At 44.8% G+C, this 26,849-nt stretch overlaps 1 protein-coding gene across 1 annotated transcript in view; it reads right to left on the reverse strand.

Moving 5' to 3' along the window:
• The window catches only part of BCL6 (BCL6 transcription repressor), a 91,718-nt gene extending 65,317 nt beyond the window's left edge, over positions 1 to 26,401 (reverse strand). The window contains exons 1-2 of the mRNA XM_055307712.1: positions 26,296 to 26,401; positions 23,241 to 23,312 (exon numbers count right to left, since the gene is read on the reverse strand). The gene's annotated coding sequence lies outside the window, so the exon portion shown is untranslated. The remainder of the gene's footprint in view (positions 1 to 23,240; positions 23,313 to 26,295) is intronic.
• Between the last annotated feature and the right edge of the window lie 448 nt (positions 26,402 to 26,849).

The raw sequence follows: 26,849 nt of genomic DNA on the forward strand, positions 1-26,849 counted from the left end.
GCCTTCATACCAGGGCCTGATCCTGGAGACCTGGGATCGAGTCCCACGTCAGGCTCTTTACATGGAGCCTGCTTCTCTCCTGCCTGTGTCTCTGCGTCTCTCTGTGTGTCTCTCATGAATAAATAAATAAAATTTGAAAAACAATAAATTGCCATATTTATTGCAGTAGACCTTTCTTAATCATTTGAAACTCTTTTCCTCACTACATCATGTGTCTTGGTTCTACGACACCAAACTGTACTGATTTTCTTCCTATCATCCTAAATGCTGTCTTAATCCTTGGGAAGGACGGCTTGGGTTCTGTTCCTTTATTCATGTTGGAATGCCTCAGGTTTTCCAAGTTTTTTTCTTTGACCCTTCCTTTCTCACTTTACATACTCTCCCAGGCCAATTTTATCTGCTCTAATGGCTTTAATTACGGTCTAGATTCTAATGACTCCCAATTTTAGATCATCATCAGACTGGATTACCCACCCGAGCTCCAAACCCACATATTTAACTTCCTTGTGGATACCTTGTATGCTCCTCAAATGCAGCATGCCCCAAATTGAGTCAATACTTTCCCTCCTCTTTAATCTTTTATTCTTCCTGTGTTCCCCATCTCGGTGAAGGACCCTGCCTTCTACCCAGATTCTCGAGATAGAAATCTTGTCATCATCTTTAACTCCTCCCTCTGATTCCTCATCCCCTCACATTCAACCACCAAGTCATGTCAGCATGACTCCACTGATAGCTATCATCAGTGTCATGATCTTAGTGCAGGCCCCTGGGTTTCTGCCACATATCTTACTTAACCAGCTGTGCCCTGGACCTGCCCTCCAAAGTGGTCTTTCTGAAACAACTCTTGGAACTTGTACCTGTCCTACTTTAAACTTATCAGTGGCTCTCTATGAACTTCAGGATAAAGTCCTAACTCCAAAAAGAGGCTTAAAAAGTCCTGCCTGGTCTGGATCCTTCTTATCTTCCAGCCTTACTTACTTATTCCCACACCCCACTCCTACACTCTATGTTCCTGCCAGCCGCACTGCATCTGCTCTCCATGACACTTGGTTCTCTCTTGCCTCAGGGCCATAGCATGTGCTGCCCACTTCTCTATCCATCTCTCCACACATATCCTGGGTTACTCCAGTCACTCTTCCACACCTTTGAAGTGACTTTATTCTTTCGTGCATTCATTAAATACTTATTGAGCAACCTACTGTGCGCTGGACACATTCAGGCACTTGTAATAGAACAGTAAGCAAGGGACATGTGGGTTCTGTCCCTAGGGTCCTAGCCCAAGAGGCTTTCCTTGGTTTTCCAAGATTGCGTAGGTCTCCCATAGAAACCTGTCCTCACCCCACATGGCACTCTCTCTAGTGCATTTTAATAACTTTTAAACTAGGGTATAAATTAGATCAACACACTTTCTGTAGAGGGACAGATGACGTAATAAGTATGGTTGACTTTGCAGGATACATAGTCTCTGTCAGAACTACTCAATGCTACAGTTGTTGAGGGAAAGCAGCCATAGATAATACATATGGCTGGCCCAAAGAGCTAAACTACAATGTTCTTACTCATTTTTGTATCTGCGTGGCAAGGGTGGTGCTAGACATAGAGGCTTCCCTATAAAAGTGTGTTGGACAAATAAGTGAATGGTAAATAAGCAAATTAGGACAGACCTGTTTACTCTTTCTCCTGTGACCATATCTCCTCAGTCACAATATGCTCCGCATTCACTCTGTATAGTCAGTGGACCCTCAGTGGGATAGCTTTTCATCTGTTGTACTCAGCTAAACACTTGTGTTGAGCAAATACCGTGCCAGACATTTTGATTCCTTTGGTGGCAGTGGTCAAGATTTGAGTCCTGTGTCACACACAATCACTATTCACAGCACAGTGGATCTTTTTTTTCTTTTCTAAATATGAGTTAAATGTTGGGTTATCCAAATACACTTCATCAAATTCATTGTAGACTTTAGTCATTTTATTTGTGTGTGTATAGATGTATTCTTTCCTCTGCTCCACAACTATTTATCTAATCCTATGTTGAAACTTTTCTGGAGCAAGTTGAATGTTAGAAAAAAATCCAATTAAATCGATGCACAGAGCATCTATCATGCATAGAGCAGTAGGAGAAGCTTCAGCATGCCGTTGGGGACAAAGATAACTCAGATAAGGTACTGTCACTAAGGGGCTTATAGTATAGAGAAGAAATAGGAAATAAGTAGCTGCATAAATAATTCTGATTCAATATGGCAAGTGTTAAGTTTCCTGAGGAAGGGACCAGAAAAGTGCTCTGGGACTTTCATAAGGAGTAAAATTTCTATCAGCCAGAGAGATCAAAGAAGGCTCTGAGGGAAAAGTCTCTAACCTGGACGTGGAAAGGTAGGTATTTGGATACTGTGAACAGCACTAAAGGGCCTTCAAGACACAGGAAAGTTATAGGCATACCCACAAGTTACTAGAAAGCAAGTTTTAATGAAGCTATGTCCAGGGACTGGCTGATAAAAGTGCAGCCAAACCCCTTCAAGAAGGTGCCAAGTCCATTCGGGTCTGGAATGCATTGATAATTGGGACATTATGCTCAGAGACTGCAAATTGACATTCTGTCGTCATCCCTCTTGGAATAGAAACCCTGATCCTTTAAAGTAATTAGCACCAATTTGGAGCATGGGTGCAAAAATAAATCACAAGTGTCCAAAAACAGATACATTAAGTTCAATGGTTAAGAAGTAAACGTTCTTATTAGCTCCGCCTACGTAAACAAAATCAGAAGCAATTAGCATTTAAAAATAGAAAAAGAGAGTTCACAGTTCCCACTGGAAAATTATTATTTATATAAATGTCCACAATGATGACTTCCACTCGCCCTTCCTGATCTCAGTCATGTTATTTCAGTGGCTAAAGGTTCAGTGTTCTTTCCCGGGAATTAGGAGAGAGAACCGTGATTCTATGCATGTTTTCCTCACGAAAACTGAGACGTGTGTGTCTGCTGGCAAACAAACAGGTAGGGCTTTATCTCCGCTGTCCTTCTTCTTCTTCTTTTTTTAATATAAATTCAATCAGCCAACCTATGGTACATACTTAGTTTCTTATATAGTGTTCAATAATCCATCAGTTGCATATAGAACTCAGTGCTCATCATATCATGTGCCCTTCTTAATGCCCATCACCTAGTTACCCCTTACCCGCCTCCGCTCCACCTCCGCTCCAGCAACCCTCTGTTGTTTCCTAGAGTTAAGTGTCTCTCATGGTTTTTCTCCTTCTCTGATGACTTCCCATTCAGTTTTTCCTCCCTTACTCTATGATCCTCTGCACGGTTTCTTATATTCCACATATGAGTGAAACCATATGATAATTGTCTTTCTCTGATTGACTTAATTTCACTCAGCATAATATATCCTCCATTTCCATCCATGTCGATGTAAATGGTAAGTATTCATCCTTTCTGATGGCTGAGTAGTATTCCATTATATATGATATATTGCATCTTCTTTACCATTCATCTGTCAAGGGACATCTTGGCTCCTTTCACAGTTTGGCTATTGTGGACATTAGGGTGCAGTTGTCCCTTTGGATCACGACATTTGTATTTTGGGGGTAATACCTAGTAGAGCAATTGCTGGGTAGTAGGGTAGCTCTATTTTTAGCTTCTTGAGGAATCTCCATACTGTTTTCCAGAGTGGTTGCACCAGCTTATAGTCCCACCAAAATGTAAGAGGGTCCCCTTTCTCCACATCCTCCCAACATTTCTTATTTCTCGTCTTGTTAATTTTAGCCATTCTGACTGGTTTAAGGTGGTATTTCAGTGAGACTTTGATTTGTATTTCCCTGATGCCAAGTGATGTGGAGCATTTTTTCATGTGCTTGTTGGCCATCTATATGTTTTCTTTGGAGAAATGTCTGTTCATGTCTTCTGCCCATTTCTTGATTGGATTATTTGTTTTTTGAATGTTGAGTTTGATTAAGTCCTTTATAGATCATGAATACTAGCCCTTTGTCAGATACGTCATTTGCAAATATCTCCTCCCATTCCATAGGGTTGCCTTTAAGTTTCGTTGACTGTCTCCTTTGCTGTGCAGAAGCTTTTAATCTTGATAATGTCCCAATAGTTCATTTTTCCTTTTGTTACTTTGCCCTTGGAGACTTCTTGTCCTACCACTTCATTGTCCCTCACTCCATCCTCTGGATGAATGAGAAGAGGATTTGCTGTGTCTTAAGATTGTCAGCAGATCTGCCCCCAGAAGCCTACTTGCACAAAGCAGAGGTGGCCTTTGCTAATGAAACATATGCCTCAATTCCCCATCCTGAAGAAGGAGAGTAGTTCCCATGGACTGACCAGTGCATATTCTGGAGTCTCTATGCTGTCCATAACATGGCATGCCTCAGTCAGGGATGGAGCCTTACTGCTGCACCATGGATGTGAGTATGGGGAGGCAAACTGGCCATGTAACAGCTGAGGCATGGAGGCAGAGATATGGGGATATTTGATGAAGTAAATCTCACTGGCAGCTGGCTTAACAGGACTCTAGGATGAACTATGTCACTAACTTGCTATGGGAGCCTGGCAGAGCCAATTGCTCTTCTCAGCCAAATTTTCCCCATCCTTAAAATTAGGGGCTGAACTGGGTTAACTTCTTTCTCTATTCCATATAGCTTTGTTGTGGCTGTTTTCTCCCTTTTAAAGACATAATTCAAGTCTTTCATCTGCCTCTTTCCACCCACTTGTTTAGAAAAATGTGGTGAATGGAAGATTGGGGGGTGGGGAGTAGGACCCAAGTATTTTTCTCTTCTGGATATATAAAATGTCTGAAAATTGCCCCCACTCTTTCTTTCCCAAAAGACTGTGGCTTTAGGAACACAAGCCTGACATGGATAACACAGAAGCTTGGCAGGGGCATAGTGGAATCCACACCATTGCTATCAATCTGAAAAATAACCATCACATTTAAAGTTGGTGGGACCTTGGAATAATTAAAGGCTAAAAGAGAAAGCATTTGCTCAGAGTGGTATGGTAAAGACAAATGTATTTCAACTTCTTGGTTCTAAATCCTCTTTCCACCATGTCTTTCTTCCTCTAGTTTTAGGATGTCTGATCTGGAATTGCGGTTGAGGGGCTGATAAACATATGTCCACTTCAAACAAAAATATCAGTAGAGTTTTGTAGTGCTGGGAGGCAGGGAGTGGATTAACTCTTTGACCATTAATTTTTGTTGGGTCTTCACTCACTTTTTCATACTTCCTTTTCCTCAGGTTTTCTCTTTCCCCTTAGATTAATACCAGTTCCCCTGGCCAACTTGCACATATTTTTTTTATCTCAAAATTTAAGAGCTCAAATATCTTTCCCATCTGTTAATCAGTCTTTATTCCAACACCTCATCCATACTTCCTTAAGCAATTTCCTCAAGTTTTTCTAGTTCCCTGTGTACAGGTCCATCTCCTCTGTTATGCTGTAGCCATTTGAGAACTGGGAACATCTTTGTATCCCTATTTCCAAGCCCAGAAATTCTGCTCAGTTGTTTATTGAATAAATTAATGGAAGAAAGAGGCACTTCATCTATATCCAGGTTGTGCCCTGGAAGCCCCCTCAGAGTGATGATAAGCTTAGTAGTAGCCTCCATTTTATCCTTTATGAGGAGGAATCAGGAAACATCGGAGAATCGGAAGATCTATCTTAGAAGCACCAGATGTCCTCTCTATGTCTCTATGGCTGTAAACTTGGTGCTCATCCATGACCACTCAAGTGTGATCAGAGTACAGAGGGATCCTGTCCCAGCTTATGAGATGGAGAAAAAGAGCAAGAAGCCAACTCCTAAACTTTGGGTTGCCAATCTCAGCATGAGGGCATACCAGAGCCAACCCCCATTGGCTTTGGCCAGGGGCCAGAGTCTGTTTTCTGTGCATTAGCATTGGTCAACCTGGCCACCAGGAGGGGATCCTGGCATGGATCCAGCACAGGCATTGTACCTAACACAATTTTGAGTAAAGTGAGAGACTGTATGGCCTCTTTGCTCAGAGGTTGGAGAAGGAGAAGGAAGGTGAGATAATACAAAAAGTTATCTGACTTCTGTCCAATAGTGCAGGCAGGGGAACAAAGGGGAGCCTTCTAAAATGTTGGTGAAAGAAGAGTTGACATGGGAGTGGGAAGGGAGAGGAAGAGGAAGTCCTTGTGGACAAGAGAGAGTGAAAGAATCTGGACTAAGGGTGGGGGAATGAGAGATAAGAAGGAGAACAAATCAACATGGAAGGAAGGGAAAGAGGGAAAAAGAAGGAAGGAAGGAAAAAACAAGAAAAAGAGAAAGGCACAGACATCTAGAGAGAACATCAGAACTAGACTGAAAATGAGATAAAAATTAGGAGACAGGAAAGAAAAATGAGGAAGTAATGAAGGAGTGTGGGTACATGCACAAGACATGGATAACTTAACACCAGTCTGACCCTCTCAGCTCAGTAGACTTCCTTTTGTGAGCCTGGCACAGGGAAGATCTGTACACAGAGGAAAATGTGTTGACTCCTGCCCAAGGCCTGTCGGAGGATAGAACAGATCAATTAACCTGGGTGGGGCTCTCCTATGCCAGGCCTGGCACTGCCAGTTCTTCAGTGCCTCGCCAGGCCAGGCCAAGGACTCTCACATGATCACTAAGCCATTAAAGGACCATCAGCTTCAGGGAAGAATCAGCTTTTTACTCTGAGAAAAACCCTCTTCCTGTGCTGACGTCACCTCCGCTGGCATGGACACCACCAATCTTCCAGGCCCAATCCTGCTCCTAGTGAGACCACGCCCCTTTAGGGCTTTAGGGAAACTGGTCTTCGGGAATCCAAACAGACTTTGTGGACCATTTGGGGGCCAGCAGAGCCTGGTACATCCAATTGATGGCATGATCCTGGGCATATTTGTGGGTGAAACAGGAGGCATCTGGAGCAGAATGTTCCCACAGATCTTGGGGGTAGAGGGTGAGGAGCATGACTGAAGGGCACGTGTGAGCACAGCCTTAGAGGTTGAGTAGGATCCACTGGGCCAGCAGAGAAAGCAGAGGGATCCTATGGCATGAAAAGCGCAGGTAAAAGTAGAAAGGCATATAAGTGCAGAAGGCTCATCTGCAAGATGCATGGAAGCAGACACACAGGCCAGCAGGAGATAAGGCTGGGATGGTGGTGGGTCCAGATAAGGGCAGACAGACATAAAGGCACAGAGACACCCAACATTTCAGCCAGAAGGGAGCCTGGAGATGATACAAATCATTTTTGACATTGTATTCTTATTTTTAACTCTGTACGTGTGAGTATGTATGTGAAGTAAGCTTGGTTGAACAGTGCCTGAGTTTGGACACAGAGGAAGAGGCATGATAGCAACTCAAATTATTTTGAATGACATATGTTGTTCCTCTTCTCTTAAAAGACTGACTGTTTTGCCTCGTGTGGTGGCCTGTTTCTCTCTCTCTCTCTCTCTTTAAAATTTTATTTATTTATTCATGAGAGACACAGAGAGAGGCAGAGACACAGGCAGAGGAACAAACAGCCTCCTTGCAGGGAGCCTGATGTGATACTCGATCCCAGGACCCCGGGATCATGACCTGAGCCCAAGGCAGATGCTCAACGGCTGAGCTATCAAGGTGCCCCCAGTATCTGTCTTTTTAGTGGTTTTTCTCATTAGGGGCCTTCCCTCCCATCTCAAGTTATCAGCCACCCCTCCAGACTGCCCCCCGGCCTAGTCAACTATCTCTGCTGGGCTTCCTCCAGGGACTAGTAGGTAGACCCTCCTATCCTCTTTCCTCAAAAGGCAGGTGTTCGATTGTGTTTGAAAGCTTCAAGAGACATTAAAAGGTTAAAATTTCCCTTATTCCCTTTTGTAGTTTTTTAAAATTGCATAATGAAGTAAAAGTTTCCTTGTTTCGTCTATTAACATTTACCAGTCAGGATATTTTCCTAATTAAATCAAATATATCTCCTTCTACATATATAAGCACATGTGTTTATACGTGTGTATATATACACACACACGTTTATAGAAGAGGAATTATGCCTTATATATTGATCTGTTTTTTATTTTAAACTATATTGTGAAAAAATTTCCAACTTCATGCCTCATATGTGGTCTAGTCCATCGACTAGATATACCATAAGTTTTCAACTGCTTTTTTGTAAATAGACATTTATGATGATTCACCCTGTTTACTTTTACAAGGAATGCCTCTGCAAACATCCTTGCACGTGAATCCTGACGTACTCTTACTACTATCTCTATCAGATGGATTCCTAGAGGTTAGTTGCTAAATCAAAGAATATGCATATTTTACATCTTATTAGAAATCATGCCATTCCTTTCAAAAAGATTGTACTATTTGATACTCCAACAAACAGTTGAAAGGAGTGCCTCTTCCACACTCACCCTCCTGCCCTGGAACTGCCTCATCACTTGATGGATGAAGAGATGCCATAGAGAAAATTGGCAGTTGTCTAATGATACCCACATAGGTATTGGCGACACTGGTACCAAGATTTCAGATCTGTGGTCACTATACAAGATAATGCATGTAAAATACTAAGGAAAGTGCTGGGCACATGTAAGAGCTCACTAAATATTGGTTGTTTCTCTTATTAAAACACACTACCAAGGGATGCCTGGGTGGATCAGTAGTTGAGGATCTGCCTTGGGCTCAGGTCATGATCCCAGAGTCCTGGGATCAAGTCCCACATTGGGTTCCCTGCAAGGAGCCTGCTTGTCCCTCTGCCTGTATCTCTGCCTCTCTCTGTATATCTCTCATGGATGAGTAAATAGAATCTTTAAAAAATTAAAAATAAAGCATACTACCACAATAGAGACCTACCAGAAGCTCTAACAACTGGTTCAGCATGAAAGATGGGCTGGAGAGGAGAGAACAGAGGTGGGGAGGCTCCAGGTGGCTCCGCCCAGATTGGGTGAAACGGGGGTTCTCCTTCTGTGCTCCTAGCCCTGTACTTACCCCTTCACATTAAATGTAATCAGTTGATTCATCATCGACCATCATACTGTCCCTGGGGGACAAGAGGTATGTTCTCTGACATCAGATAGTGATGACCTATGGGCTGGGATGCTGGAGTCTCCCTCAAATCCCCAAAGGGAATTTAAAGCGATAAGCTTCTGAGTTTGAGACTCTCTCACTCTATGAATTTTTAAATGCTGAAAGTTACAAGGAGAAAGAGATAGTCATTACACCGTAAGTTATGTGAGTCTCCTCTCCTCAATTAGGATGCAGCCTCTTTAGAGGAGGAATCATATCTCAAACTTCTTTTATCATCTTTTCCACCATGACAACCAGTGTGCTCAGGAAGCGCACAGGACACACACGATACATACGAAGTGGGGAGAAGGAACGGAACTGATTTTTTGGTGTGATTTAAGGAAACCAGTCCCTTTGCTTTACAGTCGTGTGTGCTTCATGTTGATGGGTTCAGTCACCATGTGGCTATTTACCTAAATGGCCATTTCACCTTTGCAAAGTTTTGGCTGTTTTCTCAGGCCAGTGCTGCTGGCCTCTCTGCTGCACACACATTCCCCCGGGCATGCCCTGCATTTATTCAGCTGCAAATTGTGCACTCCCATGGGCCACAGAGGAATGTCTGGGGAAATGGGATTGTAGAAGGGAACAGCTACTGGGAGAATCTGGCCCCAAAGCTGAGGACTCTTCAATCAATATGCATGACTTTCAGAATTCCTATTTTAATCAGCGAAACGGAAATGAAATTCCAATGTAGCTTTTAGTTAAAAAAAAATTACAAGTGGTATATGATATTCATGCATACCATTTCCTCTGAAATTCTTTTTAAGAATTGAAGAAAATAACCATATAACATACTGGAAAGAACACTAGCCTAGGCGTCCAGAGATTTAATTTCATGCCCTAAATTTATCACCTAGTAGCTATGTGATCAAAAGCAGTTACTTCCCCATCTTACCTCATTTCACTCATATATAGAATGAGAGGTTTGACGCTATGGAAGTTCTCCTTCAGCCCTTGTAATAAATGAGTTCATAATTTCCTAATTAGTGTTAAGACCCATCTCTACACTCAGCCATCCATCCATCCATCCATCCAACCATCTATTCATCAATCCACCCATCCTTTCCACAAATATTTATTGAATTCCTACTTGTGATATGTCTATGCAATTCAAGCCTTCTGCTTTTTTTTTATAAATTAATTTTATTGGTGTTCAATTTACCAACATACAGAATAACACCCAGTGCTCATCCCGTCAAGTGTCCCCCTCCGTGCCCGTCACCCATTCACCCCCACCCCCCGCCCTCCTCCCCTTCCACCACCCCTAGTTCATCTCCCAGAGTTAGAAGTCTTTATGTTCTGTGTCCCTTTCTGGTATCTCCCACACATTTCTTCTCCCTTCCCTTATATTCCCCTTCACCATCATTCATATTCCCCAAATGAATGAGAACATACACTGTTTGTCCTTCTCCGACTGACCTACTTCACTCAGTATAATACCCCCCAGTTCCATCCACGTTGAAGCAAATGGTGGGTATTTGTTGTTTCTAATGGCTGAGTAATATTCCATTGTATACATAAACCACATCTTCTTTATCCATTCATCTTGGGTTGGTAGATCATCCCCCTTCCAAGCACCCAGATTCAACATCTTGTGTAAATTCTGACCCTCTTACTCTCTCACCCACTTCACCTCCAACCAGTCTGTAGTGTTTATTCTTTCTCTGTGTATCTCTGGTCCATCCTATTCTTTCCATGCCCACTCACTGCTCCTCTTCCAACTTCCTCAGCTCTCACTTGAGCTGCTACAAAATTTCCTAAGTGATCGCCCAGCCCCAACAATCTTTCTTCCCAATCTACTCTACATGTCATGCCTAGAATTATCTCCAGTCTTTCATTGTAACCAACATCTTTTGAAAGTTTGTTGAATGTAGACACTGTACCTGGACCTTTAAGGAAGCTCACAATCCAGAGAAGAAGGCAGATAAAATCAAAGCGTAAGGACAATACTATGCTGGGCTGCCATAATGGAGGAGCTCAGAGGGCTAGATTTCTTCCTTTCTCCTGGTAAGAGCTTCCTCCTCAGTTGTTCCCTCTTCTATGCATCTCACAGTACTTTTCTTCATGCTTCTAGCCTCCTCACTCATAGCATCCTTTTACCATTCATTCTCCACTGTCTCTCCCAAACCAGACTATGAGCTCCTTGATGGCAGGGATCTAATCAACTGGAGTGCTCCTTCTAAGTCACAAATCTTGGGTGGCTCCCTTTTGCACTCCGGGATAAGTCTACACCTTTATATTGGATATTGAAAGCCCTTAAATGTTTGGATCTATCTTTCCAATTACCTCTGCTAATCAGCCTATATTCAGTCCTATCCCAATCCCAAACCCTCTTCCTTCCACCCTGACATAACCTCTAGAACTTCCTCCCTTGGGTACATGGCAGCTTGACCACACCTGGTACTTTCATAGCCACTGCTTTTGGATAAACTGTTCCCTCTTCTGAGAATACCCAATACATTTCTCTCCCTGGTTCCCCCACCTGCAGAGATTTGCCTGGAGGGCCCTATCCTCTCTTTAAGGTCTAGTTTAAATTCTACTTTTCCAAAAACCTGCATAGAATCAGATCTACTCACTCAGAATTTTTACCTGTTTTCAAGTATTTCTTACAGTAAATGTTCTAACATTGAACACCAAGATAGACCAAGGGTGGTCTATCTTCTGCAAAGATTTCTGTGAACCTTTCTGTGTACTTCCTATGTTATAAACTCCTGGGAACAAAAGTTCATGTTACTTTGAATGTTGGGATCCTTTGTAGCACAGATCCTAGAACCTGATACAGACTCACTCTGTACTGATCAGTTGCCATATGCCAGGTATCATACAGGCTTGATGACATTTCACCCTCACAGCAGATTAGGAAATTGGGCTCAGAGAGAGGCTAAGTAACTTGCCCAAGGTACCAGTAGGTACATGATACAATTTAGATTTGAACACAAGCAGCCTACACTGCTTCTCTACAAGCGGGCACAATGAATGCTGACGGTTTTGTAGTCATTTAAAGGAGGGGTTGAAGATACATTTAACAAGTATATTCTGATTCCCTAGGGAGAATTTTTTTTTTTAGAATTTAAATTCAATTTAATTAACATATGGTGTATTATTAGTTTCAGGGGTAGAATTCAGTGATTCATCAGTTGCATATAACACCCAGTGCTCATCACATCACGTGCCTTCCTTAATGCCCGTCCCCCAGTTCCCCCAACCCCCAAGCCACCTCCCCTCTAGTAACCCTCAGTTTGTTTCTTAGAATTAGGAGTCTCTCATGGTTTGTCTCCCTCTCTGTTTTCATGTTATTTTTCTTTGTTCTTTTTTTTAAGATTTTATTTATTTATTCATGAGAGACACAGAGAGAGAGAGAGAGAGAGAGAATGGCAGAGACACAGGCAGAGGGAGAAGCAGGCTCCATGCAGGGAGCCTGACGTGATACTGGATCCCAGGTCTCTAGGATCAGGCCCTGGGCTGAAGGCAGCGCTAAACCGCTGAACCACCTGGGCCGCCCCTCATCTTATTTTTTCCTTCCCTTTCCCTATGTTCATCTTCTAAGAGTTTTTATTATTATTTATTTTTTTTGAATGAGTTGGCATCTGATGTTGCCCTTGAAAACTAAATAGAAATTTGACAAAGACAAAAAGGTAAGAGTATTAAAATTTGAGAATAAAATTTGAGCTAAGTCTCTGATAAAGTGAATAAAGAGCGTTTGAGGGGAAAAGATGGGAGCTATTTACTGACTTACATCCCCAACCAGACTGTAAGCAGTTGCAGGAGGATGTTCTGGTCTTGCTTGGGGCTATACTTCTATTGCACATGTCAGAGTCTAATACAGAGCACACGCTGAATCAATATTTTGTATAAACTAACCTACTTGACAAATACTACCCAAGCATTTTCTGTGTTCATGTAATTTAAAACTCACTCTTGGCTAGAAGGCTGCACCCCCTCATTGCCTTTGTGAAGGCTTTAAAAGCCCAAACCCAAACTTTCAGACCCTGAAAGTGAAACCTCCAGGCGCTAGAAATTTCACTGACCAACCCAGTTTCACTGACTGAGTAAAAAACAAACATAAAACCAACAGAACGAGCTATGAAAAAATCAAATATGAAAAAAAAAAGTTCAGTTCCAAGAAACTTAGGTATTTTCAGTAATGTGCCTCCTGCAGGGAAACCTGATTGCTTGGGTGGCATGTCAGTTTCATTTCCAGCTTTGACCTTCTGTCTCCTAACGAGAGAGGAAAAGCCCCTCCGCCCAGCAGCTGTGCAGGGGCCCTGGATCTGAAGACACAGAGGGGACTGAGGCAGCATCCTTGAGCTTCTCAGCCACTGTACTGCTTTATATTAGAATAAGCTGTAGGCAGGTCTGTGTCAGTGAGCATATTCAGATCACAACATTTGTTGAATCAGTGAGTCAGAAAATGGCTTAAAGCAGAGCGAGTGAGCGGGGAATTTAGCATGATCAAGTAGAAAATGTGTTCAACTTGGGGCTCACCGAGCCAGTTCCTTCTCCACCACATGTTAGCTGGGTCATCCTGAGCGGTCCTCGCCCTCTTCTGGGCCTCAGTTTCTTCTTTCAGTTCTGACATGTTTGGCAGATCTTCATTATGGTAGGAGGGAGAAATGCGTGCAAAACATCTAGAGTTGTTTTTTAAAAGGAGACATTTCTGGAAAGCTCTCTATGTGCATGGGAAACTGGGGATCTGTGGGTTTTCCCCTTTACTCTCACCTGTAAGGTTTCCCAACCTTGTCACAGTTAACATTTTGGGCTAAATACTTCTTTGCTGTAAGGCTCTCCTGTGCAGTGGGGAATGCTCTGCATCATCTCTGATCTCTTCCCACCGGATGCCATAGCATCCACTTCCCTGTCCCTAGCTGCGGCAACTCAGAATGTCTACAGACATTGCCAATTGTTCCCTGGAGGCAAAATCATCCTCTGTTGGTAACCATCCCCCTGAGCTGCATTTCCAATCCAAACCGACAGATTCCTTAGAGTAATGTAGCTGACAATGGACTGGGGAGGGTGTGGAAACCAGGCACAGAGGCTCCCTCCACATCTAAGGGCCTGGGGACAGGGCGTCCCCAGGAATTCAGGAAGGCTAAAAGTGCATGCGCTCTGGAAGCAGGAACCCGGCAGCTGTGTGCCTGCATTATCACTCACCGGCTGTGTGACCTTCTTTATATTGCTCAACCTCTCTGAGCCTCAGAGTCTTAATGGATTCCAAGGAAGTGATACCTCTCCTTGATGAATCCTCCTGTCATCCTCCCCCCCTCTCCCCCCACACCACTAAAAGGTTGTTAGAAGGGCTGAAAGTAATGTATGTGAAAGCACCGTGGGCTAAAAAACATAAGACAAATATGTATGTCACTCTAAAGACTGTTTTCCTGAGAAATCACAGAAAAATAACTTTATTCCTGGATCATTTTTCCATCAAGAGCAGTTGTGGTGACATTGTAGGTACCACCACAGCAGTAATGAAGACACGTAATGGAGAACCTTCTCAAGGAATCTTTGAGTCCAATACCAGCTTTAAGGCTTGATATCTACTGGGCCATGAGTTGGCATTTTTCCAGTGAAAATGAAAGACCTCTTCAAAAAAGGCATTATGCTCTCATTAGGCCAAGGTGAGAACGTGCCATCTGCGTGTTCACATAGCTGGAAGTAACTGAGCCTATGCTAGCTCTTTCTTCAGGCAGGCTGTTGACGTGGAAGATGCCCAGGTGACTCACGTCTGTGGTAACTGAGCACTTCAGAACTATGAGGGGCTTCTGAATGGTGGCTGGTTCCTCAAAGTGGGAGTCAAGGAGCTCTGGTCACCATCAGGCCTAGAGTGGACAGCCCTCCTGACGTCAGATCACTCCAGGTCCAGGGTTTGGTCGGTACTCTCCAGTTGTGGGAAGGCTCACACCTAGAGTAACATCCTCACAAGCAGATGAAGTACCAGGTCAAGGGGCTGATGACTGTCAGGATGCTTAATTAGCTCAGAAACAATCCGGAATTTCAGATCGGAAACTTCCAGGGTCCAAGGAACAGGCACAAGTTAGAAGGAATAATATAATTCACATTTGTAAATGGTTTGGTTTACGGACCACTTCTTCGTCCCATGAAGGTAGTACAGAGTAGTGGCTCGGGGCATTCACCTTTGAGCTCAAGTGTGTGTCCCGGCTCTGCTCCTTGCTAGCTGCATGACTGTGGGCCCCCAGCGGGTACAGTGCAAATGCTAGCTGTACATTCGACGTGCCACATGACCGCCCTCTGAGGTCAGTGATGTAATTGCCCTCACATTCAGATGTGGAATCTAAAGTTCAGATAAGAGCATCCCCACACAGCACCCCCACACCCCTTTGCCCCACTCTTTCTGTTAAGTCATTCTTCCTTCTGTCTCTCCTACCTAAATGCCATTGGTCCCTGGAGTCAGCTCAAATGCTAGTTTCGGCCTCCAGATGAGAATTCATCTCTGCTTCCTCCAAGCTCCCTAGCACTCTGTTCGTATCTCTGTGGCACTCAGTGGGCCACACTAGGCAAGAAAAAGGGCCAAGATAAAGACATAACCATGCCCCACTGTAGACTGCGGTAAAGACCAGCGAGAGTCATAGGCGACCAAGGCAGGTTTCCTCCTTGCAGCAAGCATCGGCGGCTACTCCTGGCCCACAGTCTAACGCATGGTGAGACCTTTAAGAGCCCTCACCACACTCTGATTCCAATCAATGCTACCTCCACATATGCTCCCCCTTCCCAGACGTAGCTTAGTGGGCGGAACAGCTCAGGGCCACCTCAGCACCTGCCCCAGCACACGGCCCCGGGCTGCCAGTGTGCCAGGGCGCTTAGGGTGCTGAGCCTGGAGCCAGCTGACAGTAGAGCTGGTGCTGCGTGCCGCAGCGGAGCACAATGACAGGGGGGGTTACCTGAATCGAAACCCAGCCGGCACAAAGGGTAATGTGTGCACCCTGTTTCACTATGACTTGAGTGACCAACAAGGGATCCACGAATCAGACCTAGAAACGTGGCCCACTTGCGGCTGGCAAACTGGAAAGAAACGGAGAATGGAAAAGGCATATGGGCGAGGCTTATCTTATCAGCTCCAGCCTGATCTATAGATTAATGTAGCTGTGGCATGTGGAAATACTGTTTTCCCTGCTGGTTAATAAATGTAACTTTAAAAAAAAAAGATGTATTTATTTGAGAGAGAGAGAAAGAGAGAGAGCATGAGAGAGATCACGAGCAGGGCGGAGGAGTAGAGGGAGAAGCAGGTTCCCCTCGGAGCAGGGAGCCCCATGCCAGGCTGGATCCCAGAACTCCGGGATCATGGCCTGAGCTGAAGGCAACTACTTAACCAAAGGAGCCACCCAGGTGCCCCCAAAGTGTAACTTTTTAAATCATTGAAAACTCTACTGTTACTGTTCATTGAGGAAGATAGAGAAAAAGTCCAAAGGTACAGATTTAAAAAGCCATCTCATCGTGACCAGTTACATTTCATTACAGTTCCCTTGTTCTACCTGGCTGCTTTTACATAGTTGGGATCAATCTGACCCCACGTATCTCACAATATGCTTTACTTATTTGTGAATAAATAACACATGCAGAGAGTACAAAGCTCAGAAGGTACCAAAGAGCAGGGAGTGAAAAGTCTCTCTTCCACTCCTGCCTTCCACCACTCAGCTTTCTCCCAGGTCCTTCAAACATCCTTCCAGAGGAGTCCTATGCCTAGCCCTGGACAGTTTTTGAATGAGTTAGCAGCCCTAATTGATTCTTCAAGCTTCTCAGTAACCAAACATTGTCTATAAGTACGAAGTGTGTCTGTAATGCTCTGTCTCTGTGCTGATAAAAGATAAAATTTTGGAATGCCTGGGTGACTTAGTGGTTGAGCATCTGCCTTTGGCTCAGGCCATGATCCCGGGGTCCTGGGATCGAGTCTTGCATCAGGTTCCTCACAGGGAGCCTGCTTCTCCCTCTGCCTGTGTCTCTGCCTCTCTGTGTGTCTCTCACGAGTAAATGAATAAAATCTTTAAAACCAAAGATAAAATTTTACTACCTCCATTGCATAACCAGAATTAGATAGTGCATCTCCTTAAAAAGAGCATTCTTAGTTGACAGAGGTGGTTGGAGGTACTCAACCAAGACACAACCCTTTCATAGGCGTCTGTCCCAAAGATTCCCTGAGATGTTCCCAGTAGCCCCTACTGGTTTAAAGAACATAAAACTTGACATTGGAGTCTGTATGTGTCTGAGTTGCAGTAGCTAAGAAAGCCATGAACGCCAGGCCATGTCCCTAAAGGCAGGCCTCTCCTCCTCCCCAGACCAGACCTGGCAAGGACTTCCTCACTTTGTCCTGCCCTAGGGTACTAGGCTGCAAGATGTGGGAAGAGTGGGTGGGGGAATTCTAGTTCCAATGAAGCCGTTTAAAGAAAGTCATTTCCACAAAAACTAGCTCAAAATAGAGAAAGCCATTCTATACTTACCCAAACTTTGTCCTCTTCAAACTCACCTCCCCACTCCACACACAAGGAAGTGGAGGAGCGGTTCCCAGGATTTTCCCTGAGATCTGGTGCCGTGTGCTGCCCCGTGGGCTCACATTGTCACAAATCCTCCTACTCTGAGCAAGCACCGCCCACCATCTCATTGTGGATCGTCTTCCCCGTAGGCAGTTTCCAGAGTTTTTCAGGAATCAGACTACAGTTTGGAAGTTTATTTACCAGTGAAGTGAATTTCTATCTGCTCTCCTTCCTCTCCTCCCAGTACCCATCTGAGGAAGTTACAGAAGGCATCTCGGATTCACAACACCCCCCGCCAACCCCCCACTGAATAACACGTCGTCTGGCAACAGGAGGCGTTTGATTACATTTGGATGGAACGCCTGCATCAACTCCAGTTGTCCCCGAATTGGAACTGATGGGACTCACGTGCTGCAGCCAACAGTTTGCCTTCACCCACTCCCCTCTCCGAAATGAACCTTTCTCTGGGAAAACAAGAAACCTACGTGCCATCCTGGGTGAGAGACGAACAAGAGCTGTGTCCCAGCGTCGCATCCCAAGCATGGCAGGCAAGAGCACACTGAGGGGTTTCCAACAGGGAGCTGTGCTTCAAGCATGTCGGGAGAGGCCCTCCGAACCAGAGGCCACAAATGTTCCCTCCGGGGCACTGCAGTCTCTGTGTTTAATTCAGTTCGTGGGCATAGAGCCCTCACTGTGCGCAGTATAAGGTGCCAGGCCACTATCCCCTTTAGCGAGCCTCCCTAACCTTCCTCCCCACACTCCGCCTTTGCAATGTCCCTGCGGGAGGCAGAGTAATGGCTCCCCCAACATACCCACACCCTAATCCCCGAGCCTATGACTACGTTCTATTACACAGCAAGGGGGGACTAAAGTTGCAGACGGGATGAAGCTTGCCGATCAGCAGACCTTCAAAAATAGAGACTATCCAGGATTATCCATGTGGCCGCAGTGGAATCATGAAGGTCCCCACACAGGGAAGCAGGAGAGTCAGAACCAGAGTGATGACATCAAGAGAAAGACTGGGCCTATGAAGATATACTATGGGGCCACGAACCAAGGAATACAGACTGGAAAATCTGAAAAAGGTAAGAAAATGGCTTCTTCCATAGAGCTTCCTTGATATGAGCTCAGGGAGGCCTCGTCAGACTTCTGACCTCTAGAACTGTAATATCTGTGTTGTTACACAGCAATAGGAAACCCAGACAGTCACTGTGGACCTGCCATGTGCCAGGCCTGGGACCAGATGCCAAGGGAACATTCCCACAGCATGTGGTTTGTACGGTGTACCAGTCATCAGGGTCCAACTGGGGAAACAAGCCACTCTAAGAGTTTAGACACACGGAATCTAATGCAGGTCACTGGCTATAGAGGTGATAGAAGAAGCTGAAAAGTCAATCCATCTATTAGCAATAGCAGGGGTTGCTACTAGGCTGGGCTAGAGGGACATAGAGAGGAGGCCATATTACCAGAGTGCAGAGGTCGACAGCACCCAGTGGAAGCTGGACCACAGTGGACCTATGCAGCAGCTGGGGGCCATGGACGGGGAAGAGACCTGACGTATGCGCTCCTGAGGCTCCCCTTACCCCCTTTCTCCTGCCCTCCACTCTCCTGCTACGACCTCCCATTGGCTGTTTCCAGACAGAAGCTAGCTGACATGGGGGCTTGGGACACACAGGGGTCAGCCCTCCTGCAGCGCAGAGCAGAGCTGGGGGTGAGCAGTCAGTGGATTAATGGATTGGAGGATGAATAAGCCCTAGACATCTCCTTTCCACATTGATCACCATGAATCTTGAAACATAATTTATTGCTCAAAATCTAAATTTTTTACCTGGCTTCTGAATACCTATGTAATCTGGTCCATCTGGAGCTTCTCTGTCCTCATTTTCTAAAGTTCTCCCTCATTCACAGTGCCCCACCACACCGGCCTTTGCTCTATTCTCCACGCACCAGAGAGTCTCACCTTGCACTTGTTTGTTATAGCCACTGCTGGAGAACAAGAAAGTAATATGTTTGGTGTTGAGTCATTATATTAGCTGATCCGAACTCAAACAGTTCCCAGTGACAAAGAATTCTCAATGCCTGTTCCATAATTAGCCCTCAATAATTATTAAGTGACTGAACTTTAGATACTCAATAATTATATGTTCAGGGATGCAGTATCTTTTTCTTACTCTCACCTCTTCCCCACCAAGCTCTCTGAGGAAAGGGAAGTGAAGACTTACGTTCATCTCTGTACTTTCGATGACTTTCCTTGGGCTTAAACCTTAGTAGATGCTCAAGGGGTATGTGTGGCTCTGAGTCTCCAGGCAACGTGCGGGAAACATGACTGGCACAGCAAGAGCTAGAAGTGTGACTTACAGAAGTAGTTCAACATCGCTGTAGCTACCGTTTGTGCAGCTCTTTTTTTTTTTTTTTTAAGATTTTATTTATCTATTCATGAGACAGAGAGAGAGAGAGAGAGAGAGAGAGAGAGAGAGAGGCAGAGACACAGGCAGAGGGAGAAACAGGCTCCATGCAGGGAGTCAGACATGGGACTCGATCCCGGGTCTCCAGGATCACACCCCTGGCCGAAGGCGGCACCAAACTGCTGGGCCACTGGGGCTGCCCTGTGCAGCTCTTTTGAGTTGACTAGGGGCTCTCTGCTTGGTCCTTATACCAACTCTAAACAACAATAAAAAATTACTATTATGATTCCCACTTTCCAGAAGATGAATCTGAGCTTACAGGGGTTAATTATCTTGCTCAAGATCTTACTTTTTCAAGCAAGGAAGCTGGAATTAATTCATTATTCCAAAATATTTATGGAATGCCGGACAATGTGCTAGCCCCTGGCTCAATCTTCTGCACTTAGTAGGGGCTCAGAAAACACAGGAATTGGGAATTCCAAAGACATTGGAACGACTTCCCGGAAGATAAAAGGGAGGCCCCCCTTCCCCTTTCTGGCCAAGGACCAAAGACCAAGAGGATTGCTTGTCTCCTGCAGCTGGGGGTTTAGCTGGGACGCTGCTGCTGCTGTGTTATGCCTTAGCACAAGTTTCTGGGTGGTCGGCCAGACGTGCCTGGAGGCCACAACATCACAGCAAGCCCTCTGCAGCTCTCCCACTTGCCCAGGCTAACAGCTCTGGCCTTCTGAGCCGGCCCCCTTCCATATATTCTTTCCTCTTTCCTGTGCCAAGATTTCAAGAGACGATTTACAGTGGGTTCCAGACCATTTAGCTCAGTCAAAAATTTGGGTGAAAGTTTCCTCCCAGCCATCCCAGGCCACAAGATAACCCATCAGGGTGTGACAGCCAGGGTGAAGGGGGGGGTGGCGGGGAAGAAACACCAGGGAGATTTTTCGGTTACAGGATTGGAGCAGGAGTCTCTGCAGCTGCTGCATTTGTCCGCTCTCTTTCTGGCCGAACAAAATGAGTCCGGAATGGCTTGGTTGGAAAGCTTAGGATGAGACGCGGAAGAGACAAATCTTGTCTAACTAGAGACGACAGAGGCCCTGGAGGGTGGCCTCCAGGCCAGGCTCTCGCCAACACGAAGGGAGCCAGCGCGGGTGTAGGAAGGGGCAGGTGGACGAGCAGGGAGGAGGCTGCGTGGCCTGGTCCTGCTGGGGCCCGGCCTTGCCCAGGCTGCCGACACCCCTCCCGGGCTTGGGCGCCTCTCTCTGTCAGTAAACCCAGGCCGCTCTTACAGTGCAGGATGTCCCACATACCGTACATCGGAGGTGGGGTAAAATACAAATATGCCTTTTCATAATAGCTTTACACCTGGAGCAGCAGAGGACCGGTTTATTACCTTGGTAAACAAAAGTTAGAATTCAAGCAGAGTACAAACTTTGCCCAAGGCACTTCTGACCGTGCACTTTGTGTTTGTGAAGTGAACTCGATATATATACAGTGTGAGGCAATGGAAGGCTGAGCTTTTTTTTCTTTCTCTCTCTCTCTCTAGTCTGATTTCCAAGGTTTAAAAGTTCATGTGAATGTGATGGGGAGGGGGGGGGGGTTGCGGAGAGAGAATTTACTTTGGCTCTGGGTTTTTTTTTTTTTTTTTTTTTTTTTTTGAGCATTTTGAAACCATGCTGTTTGGTGTGAAAAAAAAAATACGTGAGCCAATTTATATTGTTTTCCAAAGAGAGCGTACTCCTTGCTGCTCTCATGGTGACAATTAGGGTTTGTGGGTGGGAGACAGGGTGAATCAGTTTGGGGAACACGTAAAGGAGCCAGGATTTGCACTGAACTTAAACATTAAGAGGCAATAAATATTTATTCAGTGCCTATTTTGTGCCAAGCACAGAACCATCGACTTTTATAAACACAACCTCAGGGAACAGGAATTATTGATCAAAATGTCCACTTTACAGGTGAGAAAACTAAGGCTATAGTTGCTGAAGACATTCAAACCCCAGTCTCCTACTTTCAAATTCTGGGTTTTCTGTACTGCCCTCCAGTCTCTATTGGGGTCACAGACTATATCCTGTCCTGTCGCTTGTTTTTTTTGTCCTTCTCATGCCCCTATTTTCCTGCCTCGTTCTCCGCCTGTACTTGGGGAACTGACTGATCTCCACTCTCGGATGCATTTCCACTTGGAGGATTCTCTTACTATTTAGCAGCCACCTGGCCATCTGGACCACCCTCTTACCAACCAGCACCTCCATGAGTTCATGCGCAAAAGTTATAAAACATGTGGACTAGGTTTCTCCTCAAAACGCACATAAGCTAAAACGTAAAGGTGGCAACGATGAAGCAAGAACACACCTCATGTTCTGTTGGCTGCATGGATGCCTCTGTGTTCTCCCATCCTCAGCTTGAATAATCAGGTAAAATTCAGCAAAACCGTCTGAACTTTTGCAGTTCTTTTCCAAAACAAGCTTCTGAGCCTGAAGAACTTTGCCCATCTTTGTTTGCATGTTCTCTTCTCAAACGTTCAGCAGGGGCTTGCCTGTTGCAAAGCTCAAGCCAGGGAAGTGTTAACTCTTTCCTCCACAGATTAATTCCTCAGCCTTCTAAAAGCAGAGTGAACTCATTGGGCTTATTTTTTAAAAGAAGTCCACATGAATATATCAACTTGTGCCTGTCTTCACAGATGAAGGATTCGTTGCGGGAACATATTAAACTGAGGTTATAGAGGTGATGTCATTAAAGGCATTGCCAACTCAGCAGTTCCAGGGGATCAGAGTTATGGCTGCTTGTACCTAGCAGGGTTTCAAGGGGAAGCCCGGTCTTCTTCTTCCAACTCCCCTCTACTCCTAACCCCCTATCATTAATGCATTTTTAATGGCAGCCACTTGAGGAATGCTTTTGGCTTTACTTAGTGTAAGTTTAAAAAAAAATTATTGGAACACAAATACTCATTGCAAGGAAACAGATTTCAGTTGCAAATGGACTAAGCACAATCCCTGTGCTGGAGCCCTGGAGGGAAAAGACATGGGGGTCTCTGGGCCGTGAGACAAAGCTTGGTAAAGGATACTTGCTTCAAGGACCCTGCTCTGTGAACCCAAATAAGCCAAATAACAGAATGGTAGCCCTTAAATGAACTTTAATGAGCATCTAGCCTAACCCCTTTCCCTTACAGAGAACACCAAGGCTCAAAGTGGAACATACAGGGCCAAAGCTTGGGGAGCCAGCCAGTGACTCCCGGCCAGAGCTCATGTCTCTCCCCCATGTTGCCTTTTTATCCTGGCAGAAAGTGAGATTAGATAAAGACAAAAACCTGGTCCTAATCCTGGCCTGGATCCACTTACCCTGGCTTGTCATCACGGCTTGTCAATAGTCAATATATGTCCGTATATTGAGTCTGTGGAAAGATGATTACCCTGAGAAAGAAGGGAGACAGGAATACTTCTGAGACACTGGTTGGAAATCTTTTTCCAGGTGAAGAGAACTGAGCGTATCCTTACATGGTTATGATTATAGACCAGATAAGCAATGCTTAAAAGAGTTTATATTCCTTTCTACTTTAGTTTCATTCTCCTTGGCTTTTTTTCTGACTCTCTAGCTAGTGATTCTAAGTTGGCGTGGGTCCCTGTCATTGGGAAGTGTAGTTAGTCCTATATTGAAATAACTCCTGGAAGGTCACACCGTTAGGGCAAGAAGGAAGCTTAGTGACGCTCAGGGCCATATTCCTCGGTCTACAGATGAGTATGCTGGAGCTGAGGGAGGGCAACTGAATCATCTGGGATCATGCCACACCTTAACGGACTACGACCATGGATTCTCTCAACCACATGGAAGGAGGGTCCCTCCATCTGACTAGCACAAAGCTGCTTCCTTTGTAACACTCAGGTATCTTAATAATTGATGGTTTGCACCCAATTCTCGGGAGCTGAATGCTTATTGCAGCCTGGGTCTGACTAATCCACAGGCACCTCCATGAAGTAGGGATCAGGACTTAGCCTTGCCATCTATGTTTCATGGAAAGACCAGTACGCAGAAAAAGAAGGGAGTTTTCCAAGATTATGTGATGAGTCAGCACAGGCTCTGAGACAGCATGCTGTTACAGGATGAGGAATCAAAAGACATAAATTCCAGTCCTCGCACTATCTCCATCCATGTGAGAGATCATGGGCAACTCATTTCTCTTTCTTCCCCTCAGTTTCCCCATTCGTGGAAGGGCTTTGCTGGACAACCTCTAAGAACATCTAGTGCTGATGGTCTGTGGGTCTAGCAGACAAGGCTCAGAGCTACTTCATGCCTAAAACATGACTTTGCAAAGTGGGAAATTGACTGTTATGATGGCATATTCCTGGGCTTCTCAAAGGGATGAATGGGTTGTGCCTCCAAAACAGAATTCCAGTGTCTTTTTGTATGGAATTTGTATGGAAAAAAATAATAAGTTCAGTTTCCTTTTTTTCCCATCACTTTTTTTTTCTCAATCTCTTCATTCCTGTTATCACTTATCTGCTTTCAAGAGCAAATATATAACACAATAAAGAGACTAAGAACAGACAAATAGCAATAGGAAAACTTAGAAAGAGGTCTTTGTTATTTTCAAGTTTTGAGGCCTAGTAAGGAAAATAAACAATATTGAACACTTGCCATAGTTTATGAATGCCGTCTTGCTTAAGAGTTGTAAACAATTAAAAAAAAAGAGTTGTAAACAATCAATATTATCATGCCCCTTTTACAGAAGAAGGCACTGAGGCCCAGATATGAAACAATGTGCCTGGTATACACATACTTGTTAAGAAGTAAAGCCCATATATGGAGATTCCAAAGTCCTCATTTTCCAAATTCCCAAGTTGTGAAAATAAAACACAGCCGCGTTGTTTGCTAGCAAAATTACTTGTCCATAATAGAGGGAAAATTAAATATCTCAATATTTTATTGTGTTTCAAAAAGACCAAGCCCATGGCTTCCCTGGGCTCCAATGTCTGAACATCTCTGAAAACAGGCAAAAAGAAAAAACAACAACAAAAAAAAAAAAACCCATAAGGCATTAGTTTGACTTTCTCCAATAATTTTGGAGAGAGGAGATAACTATGTCTAGGAAAGGTCCAGTCAGGAATATTTATTAATATATTCAGAGAATTAAAGATTGGGTGGCTATTTCTTTGTTTAGAATTCATGTTACCTCAAGAAAAGAATTCATGTTACCTCAAACAGGCAGTGTCTTGACATTCTCCCTCATTAATTCAACCCTGTAATCCTCCCGGGGATACAGGACAAGATTCGAGTGGGTTTGAGGAACCTGTTTCGGATTCAGAGTCTCCCCTATGGAGGAGTCTACTTGCTATCTCCCGAAAGCGGCCCGTACACCAATGCCAAAACTATGGAGCAACCAGGACCACTCTCACAGGTTCATTCATCCAATATTTACCCGTAGCTTCGGATGCTCCTGACATAATGCAAGGCTAATGCTACCAAGACAAACACAACTGAGCCTTCACTTGCCTGGGACACCTGATCATCCCAGGCCTACGCCCGAGGAACAACCACGGGAGGCCACACTGTCTTGTACCTGCTTCCCAGATGGAGCGATCCAAGTCAGGCGATGTGGCAAAAGGGTCCTGCATTTTCTGTTTTGACTTTCACTAGAATGAAAATTCCTGTGGCCCTTTTGTCTCCTGGAAGTTGCTAGAAAATATCAAGGGCTGATATGACTCTAGAGATTTGGCTATAACTTCAGTACGCATCCCTCCTTTTAAAGCAGAGCTTCCAGAGGGTGAAATTGTTGTCTAAGCCCCCCACTCTGAGAGTGGGACACAGAGGGGTAGGCATCAACAGGCAGTCTCCTGGCTCCAGATTCAATACTCCTTTCACTGCTGCTGTCTAAGTGCCTTGATGCTGGCCAAGACATTAACCTGGAAGCAAAAAGTTCAATCTTTGCTTCAAGAAAAATTATGGCCCAATGGATAGAAAGATCTGTACTTCCTCAAGCTACCATGACTTATGGTTATATTGGGCTGATTCCATGGCCTCATAAGATGAACACTTTATCCTGCAGTCACTACAAGCATCCTAAATACACCAGACCTATTCACAATCTACACACTATTCCCCCGTTCTGGAACATCCTTCTCCTTTCTCCTCGTTGCAAATACTAATGCTTTCAGATCCAATTCCATCACTTTGTCTGTGGAGCTGCAGTGGATTTGCGCTAGGTCAATTTAGGTAAGCTGGGACTGTGTTCCCTAGACTCCCTTTCCCCGCATAGTTCCGTAGCCTCATTGGCCACAAATGACATTTTGCACAGCATTTGGATTAGAGAAGCCTAGCTACTATGTTCTAATATTTAGTGGCTCAGTGCGGGGCACAATGGGCATCATCACACATGTTGTCCCTGATCTGCTGGCTCACCTGTTGTGATGGGGCAGCAGCTGAGCCCTCAGCTCCTGTAGGTCACACCGGACCTCTTCTTGCAGCTCTTCTGAACCCTGGACCAACCTGTGGATAATGTGGGAAGGACTGTATGTCTTGCAGCTCATTAGCATCTTCATCTGGAGATAGTGAGAGGCAGAAACAGGCTCTGGTTTGCCCTTGCTGGTCGCAGTCTGTCATCTGTTTCCCCACTTTATGTCCATTTCTCCCTCCCTACTGCCCTCCCTGCTGACTCCAAGCCCAGCATCAACTGTGAAGCAACAGCCTTGCAATGACTGATGAGCAGAGCTGGTCCCTACAATTGAGAGCCTTGAACCCCGAAAATAAATATCTGGTTCTATATCACACGCAGAGCTCCTCTCACGGAGCCCTAACTGATGAGGAGTTCTCTGTGAATACCCCAGAATCAATCATTTCCCAGGTGTACCCTTCTATTAAAGCACACAACGTACTTGTTTGTGCTTTAATGATTGACAACTCTCTCTCTCTCATTAACGAAGAGAGCTGACATGTATTGTGTGCTTACTTTGTGC

This window comes from Nyctereutes procyonoides, unplaced genomic scaffold (genome assembly GCF_905146905.1).
Source record: "Nyctereutes procyonoides isolate TBG_1078 unplaced genomic scaffold, NYPRO_anot_genome, whole genome shotgun sequence".
NCBI classification, from domain to species: Eukaryota; Metazoa; Chordata; class Mammalia; order Carnivora; family Canidae; genus Nyctereutes; species Nyctereutes procyonoides.